The sequence below is a fragment of the Ochlerotatus camptorhynchus genome, unplaced genomic scaffold (assembly GCF_037179485.1).
Source record: "Ochlerotatus camptorhynchus isolate MF236.1 unplaced genomic scaffold, CSIRO-AGI_Acam_v1.1 ptg000232l, whole genome shotgun sequence".
Classification (NCBI taxonomy): domain Eukaryota; kingdom Metazoa; phylum Arthropoda; class Insecta; order Diptera; family Culicidae; genus Ochlerotatus; species Ochlerotatus camptorhynchus.
The window spans coordinates 8366566-8378667 of record NW_027040722.1 but is presented as its reverse complement, the minus strand read 5'-3'; positions in this window follow the sequence as shown (position 1 = coordinate 8378667).

Here is a 12102-nt window from a genome sequence, read left to right as displayed (position 1 = left end):
TTTATTGCTTTTTAAGGTGGTTAAACTGTGTGCAATTTTGAAACCATCACTAATAAATGTTTAAAACAGTTTCTTATTTTGTTTCTCAAGACAAAAAAATGATAGTAAATGATCCTAGAAATCTTCCATAGAAAACATATGTGTCGTTCTGGTTGCACTGCTCGAAGCCATCAGCTGATATGCAAAAGGCGGCAAAGGATGATTCAAAAACAAAAACATACACTATAAGAAATATCCAGCGGCCAGTTCATTTTTGCCTACTTTTGACTTTGAGTATAATCGTATTCACCTACTTTTGGGTACAACTAACTATTTATGGGTAGAAACGAATTGTCAGTTCCATACTAATTGAAAACAATCAAATGAAAACTCTTCGACCCACATTATCTATTTTTGGCTTCCTGCAATATAGTGCCGAGATTTGTGAAATTGAGTCACTTTGGGATCTTTTTTCTTACCGTGTGCCTGGAGGTTTGAGCTCTGGAGTCACTTTTGGAGAGGTCGTATGTAACCAAAGTGTGATGTTGAATCAATCAACTGCTATGATGACTTGACATGTTGGTCTTGGTGGCTAGGCGCATAATTATTTTCTGTATAGGAAGGGGTGTCCTGGGAGGTGGTAGGTCGATAATATTGGCAAATTGAATGGAAATGTAATAATAGTCTCTGTTACACATTCGACCTAATAATAACGAACTCTAGCAGCTAGGTTTACGGTAGTTGCGGTAGTGCATGATGTACACTCACACCACTACAGCATCAATGATAATCAATTCACTGACACATAGAAAGGAGAGAAAAAAAGCAAAAAAAGCGTGACGTATCGTATCACCTTAAGTGGAAACGTTGCCGTTACGTAGAACTAGCATCTCCTGATTTCCTCTATAAATTTATCACTTGCGACCAATTTGGAGCTAGTATCGATAAATTATCTGCTGAAAATTGCCACTTGCGCTACCAGCACTTAGTGTCTAGTGTAAGTTTTGCAACGCCAGCGCCATCTTGTTGTCAAAGAGGGTTTTTAAGTGGGGAAGTCGCCGTTAGTGGCGCCTAAGTCGAATAGAAAGTTTTACACAAGTTTTTAGAGAAATTGGCTATCTTATATCGAGCTCTTTTAAATAATTGCAACATGTGAATAATGCAGAACAAGTTTAAAATTGTTCTAGAGCCAAATTGGTTTTGAAGGAAGGTCAAACTACAAACGAACAGCTCAGCCGCTCTGAACCCTATGAAAATTATGCTTTCCCAATATGGTACATTCTCTCACTATAAACCTGTCATTTCTAGCCTATCTCAAGTATTTAATAAATGGAAGCCATAACATGGGTTACGCTCCTCCTAAGCGGACTCTCCGCATCCTATCTCTGTCTTATCTCAAATGTCAATGGTTTGAATGTATCAATATACATATACATTTGAAATGACGTTCAATCAAATAAACCCATACCCCACTCACTTGGCCAGACTTCAGAATCGTCCAGTGGGCAGTGCGCTCTACACTCCTAGTTCCCTTTCTTTCAAATTTACCCCAATTTTTATATTTTACTCCTTTGAGTGTTGATTAATCACAATCAAACATTGTGACAGAGCACGGACTTGAGGTTACTAGAGTATTAAATAATCTAGGTCCTATTTAGGATTATATCTGAAAAATCCAAATTTGGCCAACGCCCACCACAGCTCCAGTATAATGTCAATGCAGTAAATTTACAATTGGTCTTATTTTTGATCAACTCTTTTTAACACGTTTTTGAGTTTTGTTTATGTAAAAACATTGTTTTTTTTCTCATAGTTTTCCAATAGACTCAACTTGACGGGATCGGAAACTGTCTGTCTGTGTATGTGTGTGTGAGAGCGCGTTACACATTTTTCTTAAACGAATTTCTCGGCAACCACTCTACCGAATTGAACGCAACAGCCACTAAATTAAAGGTGCCATGATTCTATAGAATGCTCTTTAAAACATATCCATACACTAACGATATCATAAATGGTACGACCATACAACATAAAGTTGGGATGATAACCCGAATTGTTGGTTAGGCGCTTCTAAGTGGAGTTTTTCAGCAACCACACAAGCGAATAAACTAAACAACCAGGAAATATTAAGGTCATATTGATTGCTGCTGATCAAATTTAGAATCGGTCAACTATTTCCGGAGATATGGGCAGGACAAGTTCCGATAAACATGGATTTTTGGAGCTAAGTCGCATTTATCGATAATTTTTTTTCCTTGATTTGTTTTCCGTCGATCTTGTTTTCCGTGCTGAGCACCAATGCTACCGACGCCAGGGAGGCAGCTCCCACACCTGGACCCTACCTATCGACCCATTAACTCATGAATTGGGGACCAGTGTTGGAAAAGTTCGCGATATTTCACAAAGTTCTCCAAGGGAAAAGTTCGCGAGTCAGTGATTTTTTGCGAACTTTTCCATCACTGTTGGGGACCAACGGCTTAACTTCCCTTCCGAAGGAAGGCGTGATCAGAGATTTTGTGCTTTAGAACATCCCGTCGGCGCCGACTGGGATTGAACCCAGGCCTGCAATTTTTTTATCGATAATAATGCGGATTACATGCAACAACCAACAAATGAAAAGTATCATGACCTCATAGCCATTTCGAACGCCGCGGATCACATTGGTCAGTACCGGGCATGTTCCAGATGTCCACCGGTAATTAACCAGACCATCGATCAAATTCCAAGATATAAGGAAAATAATGCAACATCAGTAATACGGGGCTTATTACGGATGTCACTTCACGGTGAAAACTTGTCACTTATCGTCACGGTGAAGTGATTCCCATTTGATTTTCACGGCAATCACGGCTCTTATTCTGAATATTACTTCCTTATTACCGTGTAGTGATACCCGTAATAAGGCCCTACGTCTCACTCAAAATTTATTCTTGGCTTGCTTTCGACGTCCACATGAAGTGAACAAAGTTGTGCCCCCAACGATGGCTGACCCTAGAGTCGGTGTATAATGAGTCACGCCAAGAGTGAAGCAAAGTCTACCTATCGAACTGTCAAACCAGCTACCTATCGTGCATAGTAAACAAACATTACGATGCTATGAAAGGTCCCGAAAGGTATTGCAATAAAATATAAAATATAATCGAAGAAATGATCATAAATACGCAGTGAGCATTAAATTGTCATGGGATACGTTTGGTAATGATAAGTAATGAGAATTTCTACTATTTTTTGTTAAGATAATTTGACAAAATCACTGATATAATGATTTACTACAGCCGCTATAATTTTTTTTCGCTAGAAGTCATTTGAAGTTGATGTAGAAGTCCTCTGTTGCCAAGTTAAAAGAAAGGGAATCTTTCGAAAACCGTGATGCGAGTTCAACTGTTTTTCTCTTGGCGTGATTCACTATACACCGACTCTAGCTGACCCCATTGTTTACGTATACACTCAGAAATTTTTTCACTTAAATGTTACATGAAAACATACATACACGGTAAAAAACATCATGCTCATGTAAAGTGGTTTGCTGTTGAATTTGCACTACTTGCCAAACATTGCAATTCGATGTGCAAATTCTTTGGAAGAGATCATATCGAAGCACGATGAAATCAACAGCAAATCACTTCATTTTAGATTGTATTGCACATCGTTGTTGATGTGCTGTTCTTTGAACTCAAAATGTCAACCATACTGATATTAACAATCTATCAATAAATTTAACTAATTTATCCTTGGATTTCATGTTTGCTGAAAATGTTTAAATAAATATATTGCCTTGTTCATACGGCAAGCCTTGTTATATGTAACTGTATCATATTACTACCCAGATCACAAGTTTCCAAGTAGCATTGAAAAACAAAGCAAGGCTTGTAGTAGATGCAAGACGAGACATTAAGCAATTAATTTGATAAGTTTGACAATGTTTTGTGATAGAAGTTCTATTATACACTTTTATTGAATACAGCATTGTGCGGTATTGAATACCCCCGCATAGAGATGCTAGCCGCTCACTTCTTACTACGAACATAACCCTGCGCACTCCTCAGCAGATGTGACGGCAGACAAAGACTAATAGCGAATTTGTTTATTATCGGGGTTGGAACCAGTTCCAACCCAGTGCGAAACCGAACTTTTTGTCAGTGCGAACCTCAACCTGAGCTAGGTTTTAAAAACAAACGATCAAACTGACGTTTGCAAGAAAACAAGCAAACCCGATCTTGATACCCGATCCAGGTTGGAACTGAATAATAAACAAATTCGCTATAAGAGAGCACGAAGCGATCGTCTCTCGTCCTCTTCCTCGTACCGTACCTGCAATCGGATTCCTCAATCAATGGCAGAACTTCACATTGGCGATCCTACCAGGTCATTCCTGAGTCTGTTATAAACGGATTCACATTTTTCATACAATTTCAACCGAAAAAAATGTGAAATTTGGCTTGTGGAACGTCACAAGGTGTGTCTAGAAGACCACCGGAGCTTTGATTGAAGGAATTGCGTATTCTGACATAAAGCATTGCGCAGATTTTTGGTTAGTGGTTCGAAAACGCCACAAGGTATGTCTGGAAGACCATCGGAGCTTTGACTGGAAAACCTCGTGTATTTGGCATAAAGCATTGTGCATTTTTGTGGCTAGGAATGCTGCAAGGTGTGTGGAGTGCGCAGTAGGCTCTGCCCGCAAACGGGCGGTTTTAATTTCGCTGTCACAAATTCCGTATTTTCCGCGTGCTTTTTGGCTTGTACTAAGGCAAAAAGTAATTCGTTTTTATTATTATCATGTGTATATAGATTCATTATGATTAATTTATCAGTGTTTTAATATTGTGAATTATTGTGAAAATTCCCGGGCTAGAATTTTGTTTGAATAGTTGTGTTGCTGTAGCGTCGTGCTAGTGTGTTCCGGTGCTACGCCTCCACTTCCGGAAGCATTGGCGTTCTGCCCCTAGACAAAAACCGGGAAAGATGAATTTGCAGATTAGACTACGATGCTTCCACGTCGAGGACACAATACATAAGCGGTGAGATCTAACTGATTACAACTAGATATAAAAATATGAAATGCATCCTACTAAATACGTGCCATCTACAAAGCAGGAATTGCTTTGATGATGGAAGTGTACACGCAGTACCAACAACAATCAATACGAAACTATCGATTTTAAATTGGCTCATTACTTGACTAGCCTACTGGTCCCAAGCAAATCGATTAACGTACCCCATTCTACTCAAAATTCTAGTACTACACAATGTTTGTTTTGATTCACTATGAAAGTTTGACAGATAAAATGAGGGGTTAGTGGAATTTCCTATGTTTCGAGGGGTGAATCGATTAGCTTGGGACCGAAGATAGTACCAGAGCTGAGCCAAAAAGTAGAGCTCGTTTCTTCGGGACTTACTAGTCTTAGAGTTACCTCTATGGTACCAATATACATTTTATATCGGTACTACGTGTATGCGGGGCTTGTTGTAAGTGAAAGTAACCTCGGAATGGACGTGAGTGACCAGACATTCTGAAATGGGTTACTGAATCTCAACAGAGCTATCACCTTTCAACTTCCGGGCTAAAATTGTTTGCAATGAGATCAGTATAATAATGATAGATTATATTGCAAACATTTTTCTTCCATAAAAACACTGCCGGACAGTGGAAGTTGGATTGTATATACATACATACATACATAGGAATGCTGCAAGGTGTGTCTGGAAGGCCACCGGAGCTTTTGATTGAAAGCATTTCATATTATTGTTCAAATTTCTGGTTTATTATGGCTGAGAACGATGCAAGCAGTGTCTCGAAAACCATCGGAGAATTGATCCAAACCGTTTCGTAGACTGGCATGACACATTGTGTGTTCGGAAGACCACTGAAGAATGTGCAGTCTGTGCAGTTTGACTTAAAGATGGATGTGTTTCGAAATCCATCGAAAATCGTCATGCAATGGTGTGTCTAGAAGACCGCCGAAATATTGGTGTCAGTGGTTTGTGACCTGCTAAGGTGCGTCTAGTAGACCCCGGAATGTTAATGATTTGTGATTTGCAATTATCCAAGGTGCGTCTGGAAGACCATCAGCAAGTTGTTCATAAATTGTTTGCGACAATTGCTGGTCAAAGGTGAGTCTGAAAGACCACCGAAACAATGATCGAATATGAATTAAGTTGCGTCTGGAGGACCACCGGAGTATTGATCGAAAGTAATTAATAGTGCGTCTAGAAAACTACCGGAACAATGATCGGAAATGAATTATGGTGAGGGAAATTGATCGAACATGATTAAAGGTGCATTAGGAAGACCACAGGAGCAACGCATTAGAGGTTTGGAAATCAAAACAAAAGTCTGCGAAGCAAATGCTCTCGGGATGGTTGTAACTTGCAAGCATCAATGGACGTTACTGTTTGACCAGGCTCCAATGAAGTTGTGAGATGGAGTACTCCATTAAAAAGTAAGGCCAGGAACACTTAAAAAAAATCATTGTTTTGACAAATGTACATGCTTTAATGGCAATGTTTTAATTTCGAACAAACCCAGAATATGGTTAAAATGCATCACCAAAAGCTGGATGAATCGCTGAACAGGAAGATGTATAATTTTAAGAAGTTTATTTACATAAAGTTCAGTCAAATTCAGTGGCGAAATAGTGACCAGGTGGAATGTCTGACGAGATTGAGCCTTTAAAAATATATAGAAGCTAATTGAAGATACGAGTTTAATGGACAAGAAGGTAAGGTGGATGCAAACAAAAATGATTGTCGAACGCACCAGTGAAGGAAAACGATCATGGTCAGTCTCGCTCCCGATAATGTGGAACAGTCACTCAGATATCTTTCTTTCTCGTCGTTGAATGGCCACCTGGGCAGCATCGGGAGCGGACCTCTATATCTAGCAAAGCTAGAACCTCAAGTAGAACCTTCCGCTTAATCAGCTCTGCAAGATGGCTTGTTTGTTCATTAAAGAGAAATCCATCAAAGCGATACATTTAAGCTACACAGATAATTTGAAGATGGTTGCATTTACTCCAACTAAGGCATCCCAGTTGAGTATGTTTGATATCATTGGAAAGGAGAAACTGGTAGAGATTAAGAGACTCGAGCATGAGAAGAACAGTGTAGATCCAGAAACGCCAGAATCTGCAGGCGCAAGTTTTTGGCAATTATTCTCAAATAAGAACATATCAGTGATGCCAGTTTTCTTTTTAAGGTAAATTTAGTAAATGTTACCTCTTGAAAATGATAAGAGAGCCAAGAAATCTCACTGGAGACACTCACCACCTACTAATCTGACGAATACAGAAAAAAAAACAGTTTCCCATTGGTCAATGCGGTTGTTGTGTAATATAACGATGTGCGATGTACACAGAATTTGAGATAACATAATTTTGATAAGTGTAATATTGTGTCCACTTTTACCAGTTGTTGCAGATGTTCGTCATCATCATGAATAACATTGATTGATACATCTTACATTTGATTGTCTGTGAGTGAAGTTAACAAAAACGTGTTCTTTTCCTCCTCTTTCCGTGAAGCCATTCTTCAAGATTCTCAATCTACTACGAGTGATGTTTTTGACGTAGGACTACGTCTTTCGGGAAGATGGGGGTACAATTTATGAAAAGCAAAAAAAGAAATTATGCAAGATTTTGAACGTTAATAACTTAGCTGCCCCTGGACCAATTTCAATTATTTTATCACCAATCGATCAGAAACATTTCTACGCATCGATAACAATGTTCTTGACTGTTGATTTTCAAATTGAAACTATTGAAAAAGTGGTAAATGTCAAACATTGTCCAAAAGCTTCTAAATAACTAACAAATCCACCAATTACGTACATGCATGTGCTGCTTCCCCAACACAGTCATCAGAGAATGGTTCCTAGATGAAACAAGTCGAAGTGTTATTCGCCTCCGATCTTCGGGCGTGTACGAATAGGGAGGATACAATTGCGGAACATTTTGTTGCCAATTCAGAACCACACGCCCCCAACGACCACAAAAAAGTTGGAGGGTGGTGTAAAAGACACAACCGCATTGTTGACGTAGGACTACGAAATTTTTTACGGTTCGGACGTTTTCGAAGATGTCGCGCAGCAGGAAAATGCATACGATGAGGGTTTCTCAGGTAATGACAGTTAAACGGAAAATAATTAACCCACCGATAAGACTACAAATAGAACATAATTTATTTCCCTAACAAATTATTTGATTTTTGAATCATTTTGATGTATTTAGTGACAAATTGAATGGGTGAATCATGGGTAACTCTATATAAATTCTATTCTAACTCTTTACTGACATGAACTTGGTGGCCCTGAAAAGGGCCGTTTGGCGCAGAGCTGGTTGTCTATATAACAGGTTGCTATCTACGCTTTAGGCTTGGTTTCGATTCACCCGTACAACGACAAACAAGCATCAAGTGCTTGGAAAAGGAGGCACCAAGCGTCATCGGAAGGTTCTAGGTGAAAACATCAAGGGCACTACCAAGCATGCCATTCGTCGTTTGGCTCGACGTGGTTACGTCAAGCGTCTCCGGTCTGATCTTTGAGGAAACCCGAGGTATGCTGAAGGTGTTCTTAGAAAATATGCGTGATGCCGTCACCTACACTGAACACGCCAAGCGCAAAACCGTCACGGCCATGGATGTCGTCTACGCTCTGAAGCGACAGGGACGCATTCTGTACGGTATCGGAGGTTAAAACTTATCACCAATGTAACAAAACGGCCCTTTTCAGGGCCACCAGGTTCATTTCAGAAAAGAGTTAGAATAGAATTATATATCGAGTATCCCCTGCTTCTAAGTTTGGTAACAAGATTACAACTCTAGAGAGCAGCGGCGCCCGTGGTGTAGTGGTAAGCGTCCCAGCAAGCCTCGGTTCAATCCCAGTCAACGCTGCCAGGAAGTTCTGAGGCATAACATCCCTGAGCACGCCTTCCTTCGGGGTTCCCGGTTCATGAGTTGATGGGTCGATAGGTAGGGTCCAGGTGTGGGCATGCACAGTTGTACACACCAACTGCTCATTTGGTAATAACTTTTCACTCAGATGTTGAAATTTATTTTTCTTTAAAGTAATTGATAGATTAGGCTCATAGTTTACTATAGATATGCGAAGATTAGGTAATGCTTAACATTTGAATCAACACTAATCAATTTAACACTTAAATTCCGAGATGTGTAGTGAGCATTTCTCACCTCATTTTTACAACGCAAAAACAAATACAGTTTACTACTAGCATTAGAATCTACTTTATTTTACACTAGCTGAGTGTGCCCGGTCTTGCTCGGGATTCAATATTAGCTTGAGTTTATGCGCCGATTTAAAAAAAAAAAGCATGCTATATTGTACGTAGCCCCCCCCCCCCCTATTATATAAGGGGCTACCCTCTATGATTATCTCCTTATACCCCCACACTCGCCCCCACATGCCTAATTTGGTTCCATTTGCTTGATTAGTTCTCGAGTTATGCAGAAATTTCTGTTTCATTTGTATGGGAGCCCCCCCTTACAGAAGGGGGAGGGGTCTCGAACCATCATAAGAACCTTCCACGGCCCCAAAAACCCCTGTATACAAATTTTCACGCCAATCGGTTCAGTAGTTTCCGAGTCTATAAGGGTCAGACAGACAGACAGACAGACAGAAATTCATTTATATATATATAGAAGAAGATAACTATAACAAGCTTACACTCTATTATATCTACTGCTTCAAAAAGAACTATGTTCCGTCAACTGTGTGCAAAGTTATTAGCCAATGAGCAGTTCGTGACCAAAATTGTGTATGCCAAGCATGGGTGTGGGAAGCATTGGTGCTCAGCAAGGAAAACAAATCCAAGGAAAAAAAACAGCATTTTTTGTGGTCGTTGGGGGCGTGTGGTTCTGAATTGGCAACAAAATGTTCCGCAATTGTATCCTCCCTATTCGTACACGCCCGAAGATCGGAGGCGAATAACACTTCGACTTGTTTCATCTAGAAACCATTCTCTGATGACTGTGTTGGGGAAGCAGCATATGAATGTACGTAATTGGTGGATTTGTTAGCTATTTAGAAGCTTTTGGACAATGTTTGACATTTACCACTTTTTCAATAGTTTCAATTTGAAAATCAACAGTCAAGAACATTGTTATCGATGCGTAGAAATGTTTCTGATCGATTGGTGATAAAATAATTGAAATTGGTCCAGGGGCAGCTAAGTTATTAACGTTCAAAATCTTGCATAATTTCTTTTTTTGCTTTTCATAAATTGTACCCCCATCTTCCCGAAAGACGTAGTCCTACGTCAAAATATTACTACAAATTTGGATCGCCTACAATTCAAAAATGGAAAGAGTTGAGATAATAGATATTTCAGGCATAACATTTGATAACGGCACAAAAGCATTTGTAAACAAACCTTCTAAGGCCCTTTACACGCGAACCAAAGTACGCCCACGCAAACCAACAACATCATTTGCGTGTAAAGGGCCTTGGAATGTTTGTTTACAAATGCTTTTGTGCCGTTATCAAATGTTATGCCTGATTTGATCAATTAAAAGAACTTAATGCTCTTCACATTTATTCCGTCCACTAGCGGTCCTACGTCAAGCTTCCGTTCGTGCCCCTAGGCACAGACCCTTCTACTTTTTTTATGGAGCAGGGAGATGTGCGGTATTGAATACCCCCGCATAGAGATGCTAGCCGCTCACTACTTACTACGAACATAACCCTGCGCCAGCGGTGCCAGATATACAGATATGTCTGTATTTATACAGATATTTGAAGTTTCGTACAGACCCAATACAGACTACAGACATTATACAGATATTTGAAACTTAATACAGATTTTTACTAGTTGGTTCCTGAAATCTAACAAAACAAAATTATTTTCGAAATTTGAACAGCTTTAAGCAATTATGGACTTGAAACCATTGAAAATGCTCCACCCGACTGCCACACACTGCACTATGGGTAAAAATGGGTCCAAAATTACCCAAAATTCAATATATTAACAGCACGCTGAATTTCGGCCATGAAAAACAACTTTTCCGAAAGGAAATCGTCCAGGGAATCGATTGCAGGTGGTCCCATAGACCGGAGAGCCTTGTAGGTATGTGTTTTGGACCATTATGCGATTTGGACCAAATCGATTCCCCGGACGATTTCCCTTCGAAAAAGTCGTTTTTCATGGCCGGAATTCAGCGTGCTGTTGAGATATTGAATTTTGGGTAATTTTGAACCCATTTTTGCCCATAGTGCACTGGTTGTCATTAGAGCAGGTGGTGAAACGGATGCTAGAAAGACTTCCAGCTCTCAGAGTATACTTAAATAATACTAATTCGAATGTGGACTTGATGCCGAGAAGATGAAAGATGGTTGGTTGTCTTTATTGAGGAGATTTTCAGCCAGACGCTCCTGGAAGATAAAAGAAACCAGCGGTATCTTGGAGAACCCCATAACGGAGCTCTGCTTGAGGTTTTTGGAATTTTGTTCTACCAAAAGTTAACAAACTAAACCGCTTGTTCCAATCGGAAGCGCCTTAAATATTCCGACTCAATTCTGAGCTAGTTCGTTTGCTCAAGGAAATCCTCGATAATTTCATGAGGCCAGACTACATTGCGAAGCTTGAAGACCTGGGTTCGTTAATTTTGCAACCCAGAAACTACTGTGGAAAAGGTTTATATAGGTTTATATGGGTACTGGCGTACACAAACATTTGGATGATGTTTTGTCATCCAATCGCATCAAGCTTGAGGATGTTTATCACTTCAGAACAATGGCGATGAACTTCTACATAACGCTTGTAAATCAAATCGGGAAACGTATCAATATGGATGATTTGATTCTCGTAAACCATTGCCAGGCTAGGGGAAGGACAGCTCCAAGTATCAGTATCATTACCGATGGTGGAGATATTAAATATTTTAATATGTGTGATATTTGCGAATCTTATACTTGGTCTGACAGTTGTTTTTTGTTTGTTTTTGACTATTTTGGTTTTAAGTGTACATTTGACATTCGTTTAATCAAAAATGTATTTCACACGAGAGGCAAGTCATTCCTTTGTGATCTTGCTGGCCAACGCCAGAAAAATCCGCTCCTTGTTCTCATAAATTCGGCATTTTTTGGTAGCTGTTCTCAGTGCACATAATCGGCCG